General features: G+C 36.2%; 1 pseudogene; it reads right to left on the bottom strand.

Annotated features, from left to right (window-relative positions):
• Positions 1–4,860: 4,860 nt before the first annotated feature.
• LOC114887595 overlaps positions 4,861–19,836 on the bottom strand; it is a 167,596-nt pseudogene continuing 152,620 nt past the window's right edge.

The following is a 19,836-nucleotide window of genomic DNA, read 5'->3' on the forward strand; positions in this document are numbered from 1 at the left end:
CGTGTCATATGCACAGGGCTAGTGTTAAAGGCAGGACATTTTTTCAGAGTAGGTGTTTTAACTGCTCATACCAGAATCGAGGGTAGGATGCTCGAATTCATAGGAAGAATATTGTTAATAATAGTGTTTTGATGGTGAAGTCGACTGTATACAGCTCTGGTGTCTGTGGGTTGTGAAATGCTCCTAGGAACAGAATTGTTGTGAACAATTTATTATAATGATGTTATCATATTCTGCTAGGAAAAATATACCAAAAGGGCCTGCTACGTATTCTACATTAAAGACGGATAAGAGTCCGGATTGTCCTTCTGTCGGGTCAAATGGGGCTGGGTTAGTTTCTGCCAGGGTAGAAATAAAGCATATCTTGGCTAGTGGCCATGATGGGAAGATCAACCATAGTTGTATTGTGGTGAGGGTCGATAGGATGAAAGACCCATTTATTAAGAGCACAGATAAGAGAATAATTGCTAGTGTTACTTCATATCAGATTGTTTGTGCTACTGTTCGTAGGGCTCCGATTAGTGCATATTTTGAATTGGAGGCTCATCCGGATCATAAGATAGAGTATATGGCTAAACTTGATATGGCTAGTATGAATAATACCCCTAGGTTTATATTAATGAGCAGATATGGCATGGGTAGAGGGATTCATATTGTTAGGGCTAGAGTCAAAGCTAGGATTGGTGCAATAACAAATATGGAGGTGGAGGATGTAGCTGGTTGTAGTGGTTCTTTAATGAATAGTTTGATTTCATTGGAAATGGGTTGAAGTAGACCATGTGGTCCTACAATATTTGGTCCTTTTCAGAGTTTTTGCTCTACTAATGTTAAAAATGCTACGGCTAAAAGAATAGGAATAACAAGCGTTAGGATATTGATTATAAACATTTTGTTAGGGAGAGGGTTTGAACCTCTGAGTATAAAGCTTAAGTTTTATGCAATTACCGGGCTCTGCCACCCTAACTAAACCCTGGTCTCGCGTGGTTATTTTGTGTTTGCTTATGAAATTGAGATTACATCATTAATTGTTTTGAAGGCACTTATTCAAAGTGGGCCTTATTTCTCTTGTCCTTTTGTACTGGGAGAAATACATAATAGATAGAAACCGACGTGGATTGCTCCGGTCTGAACTCAGATCATGTAGGACTTTAATTGTTGAACAAACGAAGCTTTAATAGCGGTTACACCATTGGAGTGTCCTGATCCAGCATCGAGGTTGTAAACCCTTTTTTCAATATAGACTGTAGAATAGGATTGCACTGTTATCCCTAGGGTAACTTGTTCCGTTGATCAATTTTTTGGATCAATAAGTAATATTATGCTTTGACTAGTGGGTCTAAGTTTTAATCACTCGGAGGGTTTTTGTGGTTCGAGGTCACCCCAACCAAAATTGTGAATCCATGTGAAATTTTGTTATCTCTTGGTGGTTTAACTATGTTTTTTTGGATTGATTAATTGAAGCTCCATAGGATCTTCTCATCTTATTTTGTCATCTCCGCCTCTTCACAGGGAGGTCAATTTCACTGATTAAAATTAAGAGAAGTAAAACTCTCGTGTGGCCATTCATACAAGTCCTTTTTTTTTTTTTTTTTTTTTTTTTGCGGTACGTGGTCCTCTCACTGTTGTGGACTCTCCCATTGCAGAGCACAGGCTCTGGATGCCCAGGCTCAGCGGCCATGGCTCACGGGCCTAGCCGCTCCACGACATGTGGGATCTTCACGGACCAGGGCATGAACCCATGTCCCCTGCATCAGCAGGCGGACTCTCAACCAGTGTGCCACCAGGGAAGCCCCATACAAGTCCTTTTTTAGAGAACAAATGATTATGCTACCTTTGCATGGTCAGGATACTGCGGCCATTTAACAATTCTCACTGGGCAGGCGGTGCCTCTAATACTAGTGATGCTAGAGGTGATGATTTGGTAAACAGGCGGGGTTTGTGTTTGCCGAGTTCCTTTTACTTTTTTTAAATCTTTCCTTGGGTGCACACCTGTGTTGGATTAACAGTATGTTCAATAAATAGTCTAGTGTTGGGTTATATTTGTTTACTCCTAATTATCGGTATATTATTAGTTGCTGATGTAAACTTGTGAAAGGAGAAATACTTCTTGTTACTCATATTAACAGTATTGCTTCTATAATTGTATAGATTAGTCCAGTAATAAGACTAGGAGCTGATTTATTTAATATTGAAATTAAGATATATTGTCGAGCTTGAAGGCTTTCTTAATTGGTGGCTGCTTTTAAGCCAACTATGGTGCTGTTTATTTTTACTCTTTAGTTAAGGTTGTACCCATTTCTTAAAAGCTGTACCTTTTTAGACTAATGTTTAAATATACATTAAAACTTATAAGGGGTTCTTAGTATTTTTAACATTGAACTGAAATTCTTTTCCTGGACAGCCAGCTATCACCAGACCCGTTAGGCTTGTCACCCTACTTATAAATCTTCTCACTATTTTGCCACATAGATGAGTTTTTTCTAGTAACTATTCATAAGTAGCTTGTCTGGTTTCGGGTAGTTTAACTTAAGTTCTCTTTTTTAAAATTTTGCTAGTTAAATCATTATGCAAAAGGTACAAGGGGTAAGCTTTGCTTTTTGTTACTTTTAATGTTTCTTTCATCATTCCCTTATGGTACTTTCTCTATGGCTCCATTAGTATTTAAATTTCTATCTCCTATACTTTAGATGTTAGGTGAATGTTTTATTTGATTGGTTCGTGCTAGTATGATGGAGGGTTGTGGGCTAGATTTAGTTCAAGGCATTCATAGGCTATGAAATCTTCTAGGTGTAAACTCGGTGCTTTATTTAAGCTATGCTTTGGTTTATCCAAGCACACCTTCCAGTATGCTTACCTTGTTACGACTTATCTCCTCTCATGTAATTGACTAGCATCTGTTAATAAGTTGTGGTTTTGTCATAATACTTGAGGGAGGGTGACAGGCGGTGTGTGCGTCTTCATGGCCTTATTCAATTAAGCACTCTATTCTTAATTTACTACTAAATCCTCCTTTGGTTTTTAAGGATTCATAAAAAGTTTCGTGCAGATAAGAGAGTGTTCTTTGTGTAGAAAATGTAGCCCATTTCTTCCCACCCCATGGGTTACACCTTGACCTAATGTTTTTACATGCTATAGTTGTTCTTACTTTTACTCCTTTTTAAGGTTTGCTGAAGATGGCAGTATATAGAATTAGCAAGGGCTGGTGAGGTTTACCGGGGTTTATCGATTATAGAACAGGCTCCTCTAGAGGGGTGTGAGGCACCGCCAAGTCCTTTGAGTTTTAAGCTGTTGCTAGTAGTACTCTGGCGAATAATCTAGTTCTTGTAATTATTTGGGTTTAGGGCTAAACATAGTGGGGTATCTAATCCCAGTTTTGGCCTTAGCTGTCGTGTAATCAGGATATGCTAAAGTCACTTTCGTAGTCGACTTTTACTTTAATTATGGTTTGTTATAGCTAAATTAAGATTTAACTTTATTTTGTATTACTCTTTAACACGCTTTACGCCGTATTTCTATTAACTTGGGTCAATCGTATGACCGCGGTGGCTGGCACAAAATTTACCAACCCTAATTAATATGGCTTAGTCGAACTTTTGTTTATGGCTTAATTTTTATCACTGTTGTCTCCCATGGAGGTGTGGTTGAGCAAGGCGTTGTGGGCTACTGACATAGTGTGCTTGATACCTGCTCCTTTTAATCTTAGTGATTTAGAGGGCATTCTCACCGGAGTGCGGACACTTGCATGTGCAATTCTATTAAAAATTAATAGAAAGGCTGGGACCAAACCTGTGTGTTTATGGGGCTAGAAAGCCCATCTAGGCATTTTCAGTGCCTTCTTTAGAGGTTGTTTAAGCTACATCAACTTGCTGTGTACAGGTGGTATTTATATGGCTGTGTTGTGCAGTTTGTGTCAGATTTAGTATTAAATTTTTGATAAAATGGCTAATGAATCTGGGGGATGTCTGTCTATATGGGTGGTGAATATCTAAATACTTTATTGGTATGATGGGAGTGTTTTTGAGGCTAATCTGTTTTGATGGGAGTTTGTTTTAGATGGGGTGGGGGAGAAGAGTGGAATGCTATTTCTATTGTACATGTATACACATATAATATTGTTATGTTCTGTAACCAATGACTTAATTACACACCATGAATTACTGATGCTAGTAAGTAACTTTCAGTTGAAGTCCAGCTACAATTTGCTTGACTGTGTTAAGACCTTTTAAGGTCATAGCTGAGTCCAAGCATCCCCCCTAAAGCTTAAAAAATACCAAATGCATGAAATCACAGTTATGTGTGAGCATGGGCTGATTAGTCATTGGTTCATCGAGATGTCTTATTTAAGGGGTTAGAGTGGGCGATTTTAGGTGAGATGGCCTTGAAGTAAGAACCAGATGTCTGATAAAGTTCATTAATAGAAACCCCGACAGATTATGGGCCCAGAGTGAGAAGAGGGGTACCTGCCAAGCGGGTTGATGGTCCTGGTGATTAAGCTTGTGGTCTAATGGACGGGAAATGCATGTTGACTGGAATTGATTTGACTTAATGTACTGTGTACGATTAATTATATGTACTATGTAATACTAATAATAGGATGTGAATGCTTATAAACATGGGGTAAGTAATGTAATGTACAATTATATATATAATGTAATGTACGTATAAATGTATATACTTATTAATGTGGTAATACAGGTATGTACTATGTACATAATAGTTTATGATAAAATGGGCTGTTTTGATACTGATATAGTACTTAACAATTCTGTAAATGTCTTATAATATAATTTCAGGGAATAGTTTAAGTAGAATTTCAGGTTTGGGTTCTGGCAGTGAAGCTCGGGGCTTCTTCCTTGAGTCTTAGGGAGGTGTGTTGTTCTCCTTTTCTAGATTACAAACCAGGGTAATATGATATATTACAAAGACTCTTCTTTTCGGGAGATTATTTTCAATGATGCTATTTACTGGTATTAGTACTAGAATTAAAAGGAAGTATAAAATAGATGCGAGTTGTCCAGTAATGATGAAGGGATGTTCTACAGTTTGTCCACCAATCCATGTTAGTATTAGTAGGTTTTCCACTAGCACACAAAATAAGAATTGGCTAAGGGGTCGGAATGTTACACTTCGTTGTTTGAATGTGTGAAGTATTGGGATAAATGCTAGAATTAGGATTGAAAGTAATAGGGCTAAAACTCCTCCTAGTTTTTTGGGAATTGATCGTAGAATTGCATATGCGAATAGAAAATATCACTCTGGTTTAATATGCAGTGGTGTGTTGAGTGGGTTTGCTGGGGTGTAGTTGTCAGGGTCTCCTAGCAAGTCGGGTGAAAATAGGACTAGTATTAGTGAGACTAGGATTAGTAGTAGAGTGCCTAGGATGTCTTTAATTGTGTAATAAGGGTGGAATGGAATTTTGTCTATGTCAGATGGGATTCCTGTGGCGTTGTTGGATCCTGTTTCATGGAGGAATAGTAGGTGGACAGCTGTTAGTGCTGTAATGATGAAGGGGAGGATAAAACGAAAAGCGAAGAATCATGTGAGTGTTGCTTTATCTACGGAAAAGCCACCTCAGATCCATTCGACAAGAGTGGTACCAATATATGGGATTGCTGAGAGCAGGTTTGTAATGACTCTTGCCCCTCAGAATGACATTTGTCCTCATGGTAGTACATAGCCTATAAATGCAGTGGCTATAACTGTAAGTAGTAGAATAATTTTCTACTTAACAATCCCTGCTTTAAGATGAAACATCAATCTCAAGGACAAAAAAAAAAAAAAAGAGAGAGGAAAATAGTAGCAAGCATGCTCAACAGCATATAGTTAGGGTATGAAAACAAGGAATTATCATTAAGAGTAAATGAAATCAAAGTTAACACAGAGCATTTCTGCAAAACTATCTGAGAAAAAGTTGATAATGGAGATTTAAAAATTTGGAGGGGACATGAAATCCATAATTATACTAAATACTGATGGTATCAAAGAGTTTTCAAAAATTTATCATTAATTAAAATGTCAAAAATATGCTTTAAAATAAAAAATCTATCTTTCCCAATTATAATGAATATGGAATAGATAAAATAACATAGCACATTTAGAAAATTGAGAAGAATGCCCGCATCTCTGGTAAAACTAACATTATGACCTATTAGGCAAAGAAGGCCTAAAATAATTAAATCAATCATTTAAATATCTAATTGACATTAGATAAATAAACAAGGGTTATGTCTATACTTAGGGCAATTTAATATTAGTCTTTTCAAAATAAACATTATATATTTATTTTCCTTTTATAAAAAAGATGTCCACTCATTCATACTTAATTCAACCATTTATTCAACAAATATTTTTCAAAGACCCAATGGGTGTCATAAAATATGAAGAATATTGAAAATTCAGAAGTACATATGATTATGACAAAACCATACCCCTAAGAAGTTTCAACACTATTAAAGAAGGAAAGAAAAACAGAAGATGTTAAAACAAAGTAGAAAAAATGAGAGAAGTGCCTCCACAAGGAGATTCTACCACAATATTACAGAAACTAAGAAGATGAGTAGCTAATGAAGAAAGCAATTTTGAGGCAGAACACTTTGAAGGATGAGAAGTCAAGGTGGGGATTGGGGGTGGAAGAGTAGAGGTAAGACTTTCCAGGAAAAAGGGATTAGTTAAAAGCATTGGTACACATATTTTGCATTTGTAGCCCATTTTAGAATACTAGATATTTTTTTAGTAGCACATGTAAAGTGATTAAAAATCTCATAAAAACATTATATGAGAGAATAATAAAGAGAACACAATCACCATACACTGTAACAGCATTCCAAATTGTCTATAAAGGTATCCACAGTTATTGCATTGTTGAATTGGTGTTCCTTCAATATTGTATTACTTTTTGAGTTGAACTGTTTACTGCCCTGACCAAGCTTTCTTATATACTTACAAAGCAATTATTATTGATCCCAGGGAGCAAGGATTTGTCTTTGGTGTGGTTTGACATTACATTTCTTACCTCTGTCTTATGGCAAATCACATTCTGTTCTACCCCACTTTGAATGACCTCTGCTAAATAGTCTCTCTAACAGGCCTGATCATAACTGCAAGTATTTTTAGTTATATCAAAACACATTTTTTAAATGCAGCAAAATTTGGCCACATACCTTTGAATTATTTGCTGCTCACTGATGAAGAAACATTGTACTATATTTAATGAGTGCTGAGCTCAGCTCATCTGAAACCTATCAGAAACTGAATGGTTGAAGTTCACCTAGAGTATATATGAAGTTGACTGGTAGAAGTTTGGGAATAAAAAGGGTTCAGATTGTAAAATTTCTTGAATGCTCCACTAAGAAAATTAAGTTCTCTCTACTAAGCAATGGGAGATATAATCAAGCAAGGAATCAATCTACCCAAACTGTGCTTTAGGAAGATTAATCTGTGAAGCTAAATATACTATGTAAGCCAAGATAAAATGGAGAGATCAAAGACAGGGTGTTCCATTAGAATGTTGTCTTTGAGAGCAAGTACCAATGCTATTAGCTTAAATAGAAGAGATGGCTGAGGGAATAAAATGAAAGGGAATGTCTATAAAAGTTAAAACGAACCATATCCAACACTACCTGTGATGTAGAAAATCTACAATACGTTCTCTGTTTGGTAACATTTGCTATGATAATTAAGCAGGAGGTGACATCACTTTTATCATTATCAAACCATCATTTTAATTATGTCTAAAATTTGTCTAGATTATAACCAAGTTTGAGGATATCAGTAAATTATGTCCAAGAATATTTTTCTATTATTCTTCAGAGTGAGTTATTAGCTGCTCTGTGTCTTGGGGAATTGCTAATCTTTAAGACTGCCTATGCATTAGCTATTATGGAATCTAGAAAACTATAAGTTAATAGCATTGTTTCCTCTGTTTAATGTGATTTAATGGTAATCAATGTCACTCACCAACTCATTAAAAAGCCTTCTCCACAGCTCATCAAAAACTAAAACCTGGGGGATTTGAAACTTTCCAGTCAATTAAAAGACAACAGTACCCAACCGTTTTTTCCAAATACAATTTAAAATGAGCATATAAAAGCATAGCTAAGTGAAAATATTTATTAGTATTTGGAAACTCTGCTTTAATTTGATATCAATTTTTATAAAGAGGCTTAGTCTTAAAAAAGAACAATATATAAATTGAAGCCTATTGTTCAAAGAAAGTTTGAACTTTTGGCACTCACAACTTAAACCAAGAAGTTTAGAACAGTCATGCAAAGTTAACTCTCTGTCAGGGAGGGGAAAATTTCTCTTTAGTTCTTGTGGCTGGACTAATAAAAAATTTGGCACAAGACAGATTAACAGGAGAAAAAGAAATACATTTCAATTCATGTTCATGGAGGTCCCATAGAAATGGGACCTAAGAAGTGGCCAAAGCAGGCAGCTTTTATACTTTTTAGACAAAGAAACAATAAATTTGTGAGCAACTGATAGGGCAAAGAAACCTAGGTTTTGGGTGCCCAATTAATGAAGAATCTGAACAGAGTTTGGGCTTGAGGAAATAAATAACAGGTTTGTTTATATAGGCTACTTAGCCCCAAATTCCCTATCTTCCTATCTTTGGTGACAAGGGTATCCTTCTACCTTTAGATGCAGGGAGTGCACCTTTCATATAGGAGATTTCCTGTTTTTAGGGAGACAGAAAAGAGGGTCAGAGTGTCCCTCTTGTACTGGCCATTTCTTAAGTCACTTTAATTCAAAATAATAAGTATGCCATTTTGGGGTGGCCTCCCTGGACCCCAATACTTCTAAACTGCCAAAAAAAATCCTCTTCTCATTCTTAAGGGCATTTCCAGTTTGATCTTCTTCAAAGTAGGGAGACAGAACTAAAAGACTATGACTCAAAAGTTGTATAATAACCTACTATTGGTAAAAGCAAGTATAATACAACCTCCACCCCAAAATCTGAATTAAATTTCTTGATTAATTCAGTGAAGTTAACTTTTTCATTGTTTTGGCTTTATTCCCTGTTTTGTCTCTGTAGTCTATAATACCATACAACCTACCATATTTTCTTGGAAATGTGGTCTTAACTAGAGGGAATATTTGTGAGTTTTGTGGGAAAATTAAGTAAAATTTACCTTTTCCTTCCCATGAGTTTTCATGAACTTTTTCCAGAGGAAAACCATTTTTCAAAGGGGTAAATAGGGACTTCCCTGGTGGTGTAGTGGTTAAGAATCCGCCTGCCAATGCAGGGGACACAGGTTCGATCCCTAGTCCAGGAAGAACCCACATGCCGCGGAGCAACTAAGCCCGTGCTCCACAACTCCTGAGCCTGCGCTCTAGAGCCCACAAGCCACAAGTACTGAGCCCACATGCCACAACTACTGAAGCCCATGTGCCTAGAGCCTGTGCTCCATCACAAGAGAAGCCACCGCAATGAAGCCCGTGCACTGCAATGAAGACCCAACACAGCCAAAAATAAATAGATAAATAAATAAATTTTTTAAAAGGGGGTAAATAAAGGGATTTGAGAGCTATATAACTCAGCTACTCTGTGTATACCTGAACACTCCCCACTGCTTCCAAGTGAAGAGGACTGCTGGAGGTGAAGTAGGAAGGGGATTTTTTTCCTTGTATTGGAAGAGCATGCAGTTCTACAGCCAGTTGCACTGGAGCAAATCTTCTTGCTTTATTTGTAGGGAAATTTTAATTGCCAGAACATATAGGAAACTTGTCCTGTCTCACCAGAAAAACAAAACACAACAAAAAGCAACAACAAAACAGGATTTCCAAAATAGCATTGATTCAATGTCACAGAAAACTTTCCACTTATAGGCTTTTATTCTATTTCTAGCCAACAAAAGTTTAAAGTAAGATATAGAAGATACTCTTATAGTAATTGTGTTGATATAATTCCATGTTAGAAACTTGTATTGGAATATTAACTTGTAATAATTCCTTTCTTGGCAAATGTAAACACATTTTTATTAAAGATCATGAGTGGTAACTCTCAGCCCTCTCATGGTATGTCTTAAGAAAGAACTAGTCTTTTAGTCTAAACTATTTTTGAAGAATGGGAAAACACTAGAATGTTTTTAAAGTTATCACTTTCTTATTTCTGTTACAATAGAGGTTGTAAGGAAATATTTTCTGACAGTTTGAAATTAAATATAGGCTGCTGGAATAACTAGTTCAAATTTCTTTTTGTGTCTTTTCTGGTAATTAGGATAGAAACAAATATCCAAAGGGGAAAACATACATATTTCCATTTGTACATACATATTCACAACTGGTGTACTCTACAGAGCCAGTTAGAGGAAATGTCTTTAAAAATCTCTTCAAATTCCTGCTAAACTCTCCTGATTTGAGTAAGTTCACTAGCTAAAACAAAAATTCATAGGCTCAGATAAACAAAGTTCATATTAATGTAATGCTAATATACAAGCAAAATTGTGATTTCTTTTTGTTCTTGTTATTGTACATAACTACATTAATTATGGTCTGGAGAAGTAGCCATTGGATTTGACATTTTCTAGTCAAACAAGGTAACATTCTCTATGACAAGTGGAGACATAGTTATCAGCTCCTCTACTATCATCCTTTCAAATTGGATCACACCCTCCACTGTAATGAATTTCATTATTCAACAAGTTGCCTCCATTGCACATATGCCTCTGTCTGCACAAGGAGTGAGGGAATGGGACAAAAAGAGAAAGACTATCTCACATATGACTAAGGTTGAGGAATTAAACGTTAAAAGTTTTTACCACCCCAAATATTTCCACCGATGATGTATTTTTTTGTTTCTTTTCAAGTTATTACCAGAAAAATGTAGTCTACTAAAATATGTTTATTAAGTAACATTCAATTTTGTTTCTTATTTTCTCTTTGTCAAAGCCTTATGCATCTGCCTATCTCAGCACTTGGTCAGAATGAGATCGCCACTTTTGCCACCTCAATTAAACTCCACCATCAAGTATGATAATACCAGCTGATAAATACCAGCTGATAAGAATCTTATTAATTGCAAGTAAATGCAATATTTTAGTAAGCCTGATTGATCATGAAAAGAGGGAAATAAAAACATAAGGAACTGAAAAATAGCTCCTCTGTGTGACAGGCACTATGAAAAGTGATGATTTCATTGAGTCATTCCATCAACCAAATGAACCAAGTACCGCTTTTATACAGATTTTACAGTTGAAGAAATTGAGTCTTAGAGAACATATCTTCTAAGATTCTGGAGATAGTGAATGTGGGATACAAGCTTAACATGCATGCAGTCTGATGACAGAACCCCACACTCTTACTCAGTAAGATACATTAATTTGAACAGATTTATCACAGATAAGTATACTGTTTCCATTAGCCCTTAAAAACTCACATTATTAACTTATAGTTCTTAGGAGAATCAATGCTATAAACTGCTAAGTAAAAGAACTGCTAGTCCCTAAACCCTCCTTTCTCACTGAAATAATAAATTGGTTTAAGAGATGATCTGTAAGTTCTTTATTAAGATTTTTTTGCTTTTGTTAGTGTTTTAGTTTTTTTACGTGAACAAGCCAATGACTGGGCAAGGACACGAGTGAACAAGATTTAAATGATGTAAATTTTTTCCTGCAAAAGTTCACTATGGAGAGAAAAAGACTAAAAAATCAAATGTCTGTAATTTATATAATTGGAGATCCATTTTACAAAAATGTAAATAGCTTGAGCAATTTTTAATACTGCAACTCTGCTCTTTTAAAAAATTTTTGGCCTTTAACGTGTTGCTGAAGAGATCTTCTGTTTCCACAGAAAAGCACTTGACATAGGTAAAACAATTTTACTACAACAAGACATCTCTATTTTTTATTGTAATGTCATTCACTTTAGATGCAACTTTAGTGTTTACTTTTTTAAGACAATCTTTTAAACCAAATATGTGAAAAGCTAACAGGGGCTTTGATACTAAAATATGTTCAATATAACCTTAGTAGTGACTATAAACCATTTTGTTCAATTTAACTTTAGCTCTAGGATATATGGAGCACTTATTCATTTGTAAGTCATTAAATAATCATTTATTGATCATGTCTTAGTCATTACGCTAGACAATGGGGATACAATGAGGTAAGAAATTAAAAATAAAATCTGTCGTTCATGATCATTATTGTTCTATAGAGTAGACAGATAGTGAAACAAACAATTATCATATAATATGTTCATTCTATAGTAGAATTTGATATAGGGTATCATGAGAACATTCAGATGAGGGGAGCTGATTTTGTTTAGTGTTTGTACTAGGTTGCATAGTGCTCCTTCCCTACCCCCCAACTCATGTCCATCTGGAAACTCAGAATGTGACCTTATTTGGAAACAGTCTCTGCAAATATAATTAGTTAAGATGAGGTCATACTGGATTAGGATAGGCTCTAAATCCAGTGACTTATGTCCTTATTATGGAGGGGGAAATTTGAATACAGAGACATAGAGAGGGAAGATAGCCTTTGAAGAAGGATGTAGAAATTGGAGTTATGCTGTCCCAAGTCAAGGAATGCCTGAGGCCTTTGGAAACTCGAAGAGGCAAGAAAGCTTTCTTCCTTAGAGCTTTGAGACAGAACCTGGCCTTGCTTATATCTTCTAGCCTCCAGAACTGTGAAAGAATAAATTTCTCTAGTGGTAAGTCTCCTAATTTTTGGCAATTCCTACAGTGACCCTCAGAAACGAATACAGATCTTGGTACCAGAAGTTGTATAGCTATTTAACAAACACCTAAAAATGTGGAAGTAGCTAGGAATTGGCTAGAAAGGCTGGAAAAATTTTGAGGAGCATGATTAAAAAATCTTAGATTGCCTTGAGAAGGCGGTTTATAGAAATATGAATGTTAGAGGCAAATCTGGTGGGAGATCAGAAAGAGTAAAGAATAAACAGTAAGTTAGAGAAATCTTCTGTTGTCTTAAATTACATATATCATCATTCACAGAATCAACAGGTAGAAATATGAACATTAAAGATGTTTCTAGTGAAGTCTCAGAAGGAAAGAAGAAACTTATTACTGGATATTAGATGTCAAGTGATCTTTGCTATAGTGGCAGAAAACTTGACTGAATCGAGTTCTAGTATTGTGTGGAAAGTATAACTTGTAAGCTATGAACTTGGATATTTAGCTAAGGAGATTCCCACCAAGCTCTGGAATGGGTGGCCTGTTTGCTAATTTAGTTTATAGCAAAAAGATAAATTGAGAAAAGAACTGTTAAGTAAAAATGAACCAGTACTTGATGATTTGGAAAATTTTCACCCTATTGAGATAGAATGCTTGGGAAACATGTCCATGGTTGTGCCTTAGTAACTTTTGCTGAGGAGATTATGTGTGTGACACACATTATGTGTGTCACCCAGCTCATGGGTGGTGGGTTATGGAATAGAGATGGGTTATGCAGGCACGATCTTTAAAGAACCTTCTTGTTTAATGGTATGGATTCCTTAATGGTATGGATTCCTTCAACATACATGGTAAACTGACAAGTTTTTTTTTCACATTCTCATCAATTCATGGAGGGAGGGGAATGAAAATACAAAGAGAAAAAGGAAACATGCAAACTGTCTATTAAAGAAGAGCTTGTTCTTGTATTTTTAAATGCATCCTAGTATCAAATCATGGTGGTGTTAATACTTCCTGCATTATATTTAAAATATGATGTGACCCGTTTTGTTTTAACACGTTACTATTTACAATATGCCAACCCCTGCAATGATTGTATAATGGCAATGGTGTTAGATGCCCACTTGAAAACATGCGAGGGTTACCTTGCTTTCCATAAATTCTCTGAGAGGTGCTCAAACAAAACGGCCCAGGGCTTCCCTGGTGGCGCAGTGGTTACGAATCCACCTGCCAATGCAGGGGACACGGGTTCGAGCCCTGGTCCGGGAAGATCCCACATGCCGTGGAGCAACTAAGCCTGTGCACCACCTGACAAGATTTTTGAGAATGTTTCATCAACAGAAACACTGTGAGCTTGAACTGAAGGGGATAGAAACAGCATGAAATGAAGGAAGGCTGTTGGTCTTCTAGGATTATAGGCAGGAAACAAGTTGAAAAAACTATTCAGGTACAGTCATGAGCTACCCTTCAAGCAAAAGCAAAATTACTTTGAGGGAAGAAGCAGAAGCCAGATAGGTCGACCCAAAGGCACAAATAATGGACTTAGTTCTGTAGGCCCAGAGGATGAGCTGTTGAGGCCTCCTTACACCCAAAAAAAGACCTTCCATAAATCCAAAGGGAGATCAAACCAGAGAATTATTCTCAAATTGTGAAACCTAATGGAATTTACTTTGCTGGATTCCAAAAATGCTTTGGGTCAGTAACTCCTTTATTCTTTTCATGTTCTCCAGTTCAAAATACAAATGTCTATCCCATGCCAGTTCTATAACTTGTACTTTGGAATCAGATAATTTTTCCAGTTTCACAGGTACAAAGATGGTGAGAAATTTTCCCCCAGGATTAATCATATCCAGAATCTCACCTGTAGATTATTTAGATTATTATTAACTTTTTAAATTTAGAGTACTTAGATAATGAAATTTGAAAAATTTTAATTTGATATGTATGTGAGATTTTGGTATAGAGTTAATGCTCAAAGAGATTAAGACTTTGGGGATATTGGGATTGAATGAATGTATCTTGCACGTAGGATGGATGTGAATTTTTGGTGGCCATAGGGTGGACTCTACTGGGTTGAATAGCATCTCCTAAAAATTCATGTCCACCCAGATCCTCAGAATGTGACCTTATTTGGAAATAGGGTCTTTGGAGATTTAATTAGTTAAGATAAAGTCATACTGGTTAAAGTGACTCTAATTTCAGTATGACTGGTGTTCTTTTAAGAAGAAAATTTGGTTAGAGAGAAAGAGACACACATAGGGAGAAGACAGCCATGTGAAGACAGAGGTTGAGATTGGAGTTCTGCTGCCCCAAGGTAAGGAATGCCTGAGACCACCAGAAATTGGAAGAGGCAAAGAAGGAGTCTTTAAAACCCTCACAAAGGACAGGTCCCTGCCAACACCTTGATTTCAGAGGTATAGCTTCCAGAACTATGAGATAATAAATTCCTGTTGTTGTAAGACAACAAGTTTGTGGTCATTTGTTTTAACAGCCTGAGTAAACTAATACCATGTAGAATAGATCAGGGAAGGCTTCACAGGGAAGGAATATGCAAACTGGCTTTTGAAGAATAATTATGTTTTTTTACAGGCAGGAAAGACTAAGATGTTTAAGAAATAGATGCCCAAGTCTTAAAAAAAAAAAAAATATGTTTAATTTCTAAAGCAAATGGTGGCTTCAGGAGTTTCACAAGAGTAATACAAAAGTGATAACATGTCAACTGTCAGATTTATAAGATTGAATACCATTGGGGCAAATTTGTCATGAAACACCCAGTGATACGGCCTTTGTATGTCGTAACTTTTTAAGAAACTGCCGAACTGTTTTCCAAGGTGGTGATATAATTTGAAATCCCCACCTGCATAATAGTTCCAATTTTTCCACATCCTTGACAATTCATGATATAGATAGTCTTTTCAATTTTAGCCATGGAGATAAAGTGGTATTTTATTGTGACATTAATTTGCATTTTCCTAATGACTAATGATGTTAAACATCTTTTTATTTTTGCTATTTAAAAACAAAATAAAGTAAGTCGAATTCAATGACTTACTTTAGGTAAGGTAGGTCTTAAGGTAAGACTCCGACCTCATTAGAAATAAAGGGAGACAAATTCATCTTTCACAAACTACTGCATTACTGCATATTTTTGTTTGAACCCCTCTACTCCTGATCTAAACTGTCCCTAGAGTTTAGTAAAAAAAAAAAAAAAAAATGAAGACACGTGCGAATATTTTTACAAATATTTTTGATCTTAAAGACTTGCTCTCCTTGGTACTCACTAAAAGATCTTATACTTAAATTCTCAGTTTCGGCCCTTTCTGCTAGGTTTTCTTTTTTTCTTCCTTAGTTGCTTCCAAACTTATTTAAAGCATTCTTTTTCTCCTTTAATATTTATTTTTTATTCATTTATTATTTTTTAAATAAATTTATTTATTTATTTTTGGCTGTGTTGGGTCTTCATCGCTGTGCACACAGTTTCTCTAGTTGTGGTGCACGGGCTTCTCATTGCGGTGGATTCTCTTGTTATGGAGCACAGGCTCTAGGCACGTGGGCTTCAGTAGTTGTGGCTCTCAGGCTCTAGAGCGCAGGCTCAGTAGTTGTGGCACACGGGCTTAGTTGCTCCATGGCACGTAGGATCTTCCTGGACCGGTGCTAGAATCCGTGTCACCTATGTTGGAAGGCTGATTCTTAACCACTGTGCCACCAAGGTAGGCCCAATTTTTATTTTTTTATTTTTTTGGCTGTGACACACCTCTGGCGGGATCTTAGTTCCCACACCTGAGACTGAACCTGCGCCCTAGGCAAAGAAAGCATGGAGTCCTAACCACTGGACTGTCAGAGAATTCCCCCTTTTTTTTTAAAATTTAATTTTATTTATTTTTTTAATAGCAGGTTCTCGTTAGTTATCCATTTTATACATATTAGTGTATATATGTCAATCCCAATTTCCCAATTAATCACACCACCACCACCACCACCCCCAGCCACTTTCCCCCCTTGGTGTCCATACATTTGTTCTCTACATCTGTGTCTCAATTTCTGCCCTGCAAACTGGTTCATCTGTACGATTTTTCTAGGTTACACATATATGTGTTAATATACGATATTTGTTTTTCTCTTTCTGACTTACTTCACTCTGTATGACAGTCTCTAGATCCATCCATGTCTCTACAAATGATTCAATTTCATTCCTTTTTATGGCTGAGTAATATTCCATTGTATATATGTACCACATCTTCTTTATCCATTCATCTGTTGATGGGCATTGAGGTTGCTATCATGTCCTGGCTATTGTAAATATTGCTGCAGTGAACATTGGGGTGCTTGTGTCTTTTTGAATTATGGTTTTCTCTGGGTATATGCCCAGTAGTGGGATTGTTGGGTCATATGGTAATTCTATTTTTAGTTTTTTAGGGAACCTCCATACTGTTCGCCATAGTGGCTGTATCAATTTACATTCCCACCAACAGTGTGAGAGGGTTCCCTTTTCTCCACACCCTCTCCAGCACTTGTTGTTTCTGGATTTTCTGATGATGCCCACTCTGACTGGTGTGAGGAGATACCTCATTGAAGTTTTGATTTGCATTTCTCTAATAATTAGTGATGTTGAGCAGCTTTCCATGTGCTTCTTGGCCATCTGTATGTCTTCTTTGGAGAAATGTCTATCTAGGTCTTCTGGCCATTTTTGGATTGGGTTGTTTGTTTTTCTAATATTGAGTTGCATGAGCTGTTTATATAGTTTGGAGATTAACCCTTTGTCCGTTGATTCATTTGCAAATATTTTCTCCCATTCTGAGGGTTGTCTTTTCATCTTGTTTGTAGTTTCCTTTGCTGTGCAAAGGCTTTTAAGTTTCACCCATTTGTTTATTTTTGTTTTTATTTCCATTACTCTAGGAGGTGGATCAAAAAAGAGCTTGCTGTGATTTATGTCAAAGAGTGTTCTTCCTATGTTTTCCCCTAAGAGTTTTATAGTGTCCGGTCTTATATTTAGGTCTCTAATCCATTTTGAGTTTATTTTTGTGTATGGTGTTAGGGAGTGAATTCACCTGTGAAGCCATCTGGTCCTGGACTTCTTTCTGTTGGAAGATTTTTAATCACAGTTTCAATTTCATTACTTGTGATTGGTCTGTTCATATTTTCTATTTCTTCGTGGTTCTGTCTTGGAAGTTTATACCTTTCTAAGAATTTTTCCATTTCTGCCAGGTTGTCCATTTTATTGGCATAGAGTTGCTTGTAGTAGTCTCTCAGGATGCTGTGTATTTCTGTGGTGTCTGTTGTAACTTCTCCTTTTTCATTTCTAATCTTATTGATTTGAGTCATCTCCCTCTTTTTCTTATTGAGTCTGGCTAAAGGTTTATCAATTTTGTTTATCTTCTCAAAGACCAGCTTTAAGTTTTATTGATCTTTGCTATTGTTTTCTTTGTTTCTATTTCTGCTCTGATCTTTATGATTTCTTTCCTTCTGCTAACATTGGGTTTTGTTTGTTCTTCTTTCTCTAGTTCCTTTAGGTGTAATGTTAGATCGTTTACTTGAGATTTCTCTTGTTTCTTGAGGTAGGCTTGTATAGTTATAAACTTCCCTCTTAGAATTGCTTTTGCTGCATCCCATAGGTTTTGGATCGTCCTGTTTTCATTGTCATTTGTCTCTAAGTATTTTTTGATTTCCTCTTTGATTTCTTCAGTGATCTCTTGGTTATTTAGTAACATATTGTTTAGCCTCCATGTTTTTGTGTTTTTTACATTTTTTTCCCTGTAATTGATGTCTAATCTCATAGTGTTGTGGTCAGAAGAGGTGCTTGATATGATTTCAATTTTCTTAAATTTACTGAGGCTTGATTTGTGACCCAAGATGTGATCTATCCTGGAGAATGTTCCACACACACTTGAGATGAAAGTGTAATCTGCTGTTTTTGGATGGAATGTCCTATAAATATCAATTAAATCTTTCTGGTCTATTGTGTCATTTAAAGCTTGTGTTTCCTTATTAATTTTCTGTTTGGATGATCTGTCTTTGGTGTAAGTGAGGTGTTTAAGTCCCCCACTATTATTGTGTTGTTGTTGATTTCCTCTTTTAGAGCTGTTAGCAGTTGCCTTATGTATGGAGGTGCTCCTATGTTGGGCGCATATATATTTATAATTGTTATATCTTCTTCTTGGATTGATTTCTTGATCATTATATAGTGTCCTTCATTGTCTCTTGTAACATTCTTTATTTTAAAGTCTGTTTTATCTGAAATGAGTACTGCTACTCCAGCTTTCTTTTGATTTCCATTTGCATGGAATATCTTTTTCCATCCCCTCACTTTCAGTCTGTATGGGTCCCTAGGTCTGAAGTGGGTCTCTTGTAGACAGCATATATTTGGGTCTTGTTTTTGTATCCATTCAGCAAGCCTGTGTCTTTTGGTTGGAGCATTTAGTCCATTCATGTTTAAGGTAATTATCTATATGTATGTTCCTATGACCACTTTCTTAATTGTTTTGGGGTTTTTTTTGGACGTCCTTGTCTTCTCTTGTGTTTCCCACTTAGAGAAGTTCCTTTAGCATTTGTTGTAGAGCTGGTTTGGTGGTGCTGAATTCTCTTAGCTTTTGCTTGTCTGTAAAGCTTTTGATGTCTCCATCGAATCTGAATGAGATCCCTGCATGGTAGGGTAATCTTGGTTGTAGGTTCTTGCCTTTCATCCCTTTAAGTATATCATGCCACTCCCTTCTGGCTTGTAGAGTTTCTGCTGAGAAATCAGCTGTTAATCTTATGGGAGTTCCCTTGTATGTTATTTGTTGTTTTTGCCTTGCTGTTTTCAGTGATTTTTCTTTGTCTTTAAGTTTTGCCAGTTTGATTACTATGAGTCTCGGCATGTTTCTCCTTGGGTTTATCCTGTATGGGACTCTCTGCACTTCCTGGACTTGGGTGGCTATTTCCTTTCCCATGTTAGGGAAGTTTTAGACTGTAATCTCTTCAGATGTTTTCTCGGGTCCTTTCTCTCTCTCATCTCCTTCTGGGACCCCTATAATATGAATGTTGTTGTGTTTAATGTTGTCCCAAAGGGCTCTTAAGCTGTCTTCATTTCTTTTCATTCTTTTTTTCTTTATTCTGTTCCACAGGAGTGAATTCCACCATTCTGTCTCCCAGGTCCACTTATCCATTTTTTGCGTCAGTTATTCTGCTATTGATTCCTTGTAGTGTATTTTTAATATTGGTTA

The sequence above is a fragment of the Monodon monoceros genome, unplaced genomic scaffold, assembly GCF_005190385.1.
Source record: "Monodon monoceros isolate NGI ecotype Baffin Bay Population unplaced genomic scaffold, NGI_Narwhal_1 Super_Scaffold_7, whole genome shotgun sequence".
NCBI lineage: Eukaryota > Metazoa > Chordata > Mammalia > Artiodactyla > Monodontidae > Monodon > Monodon monoceros.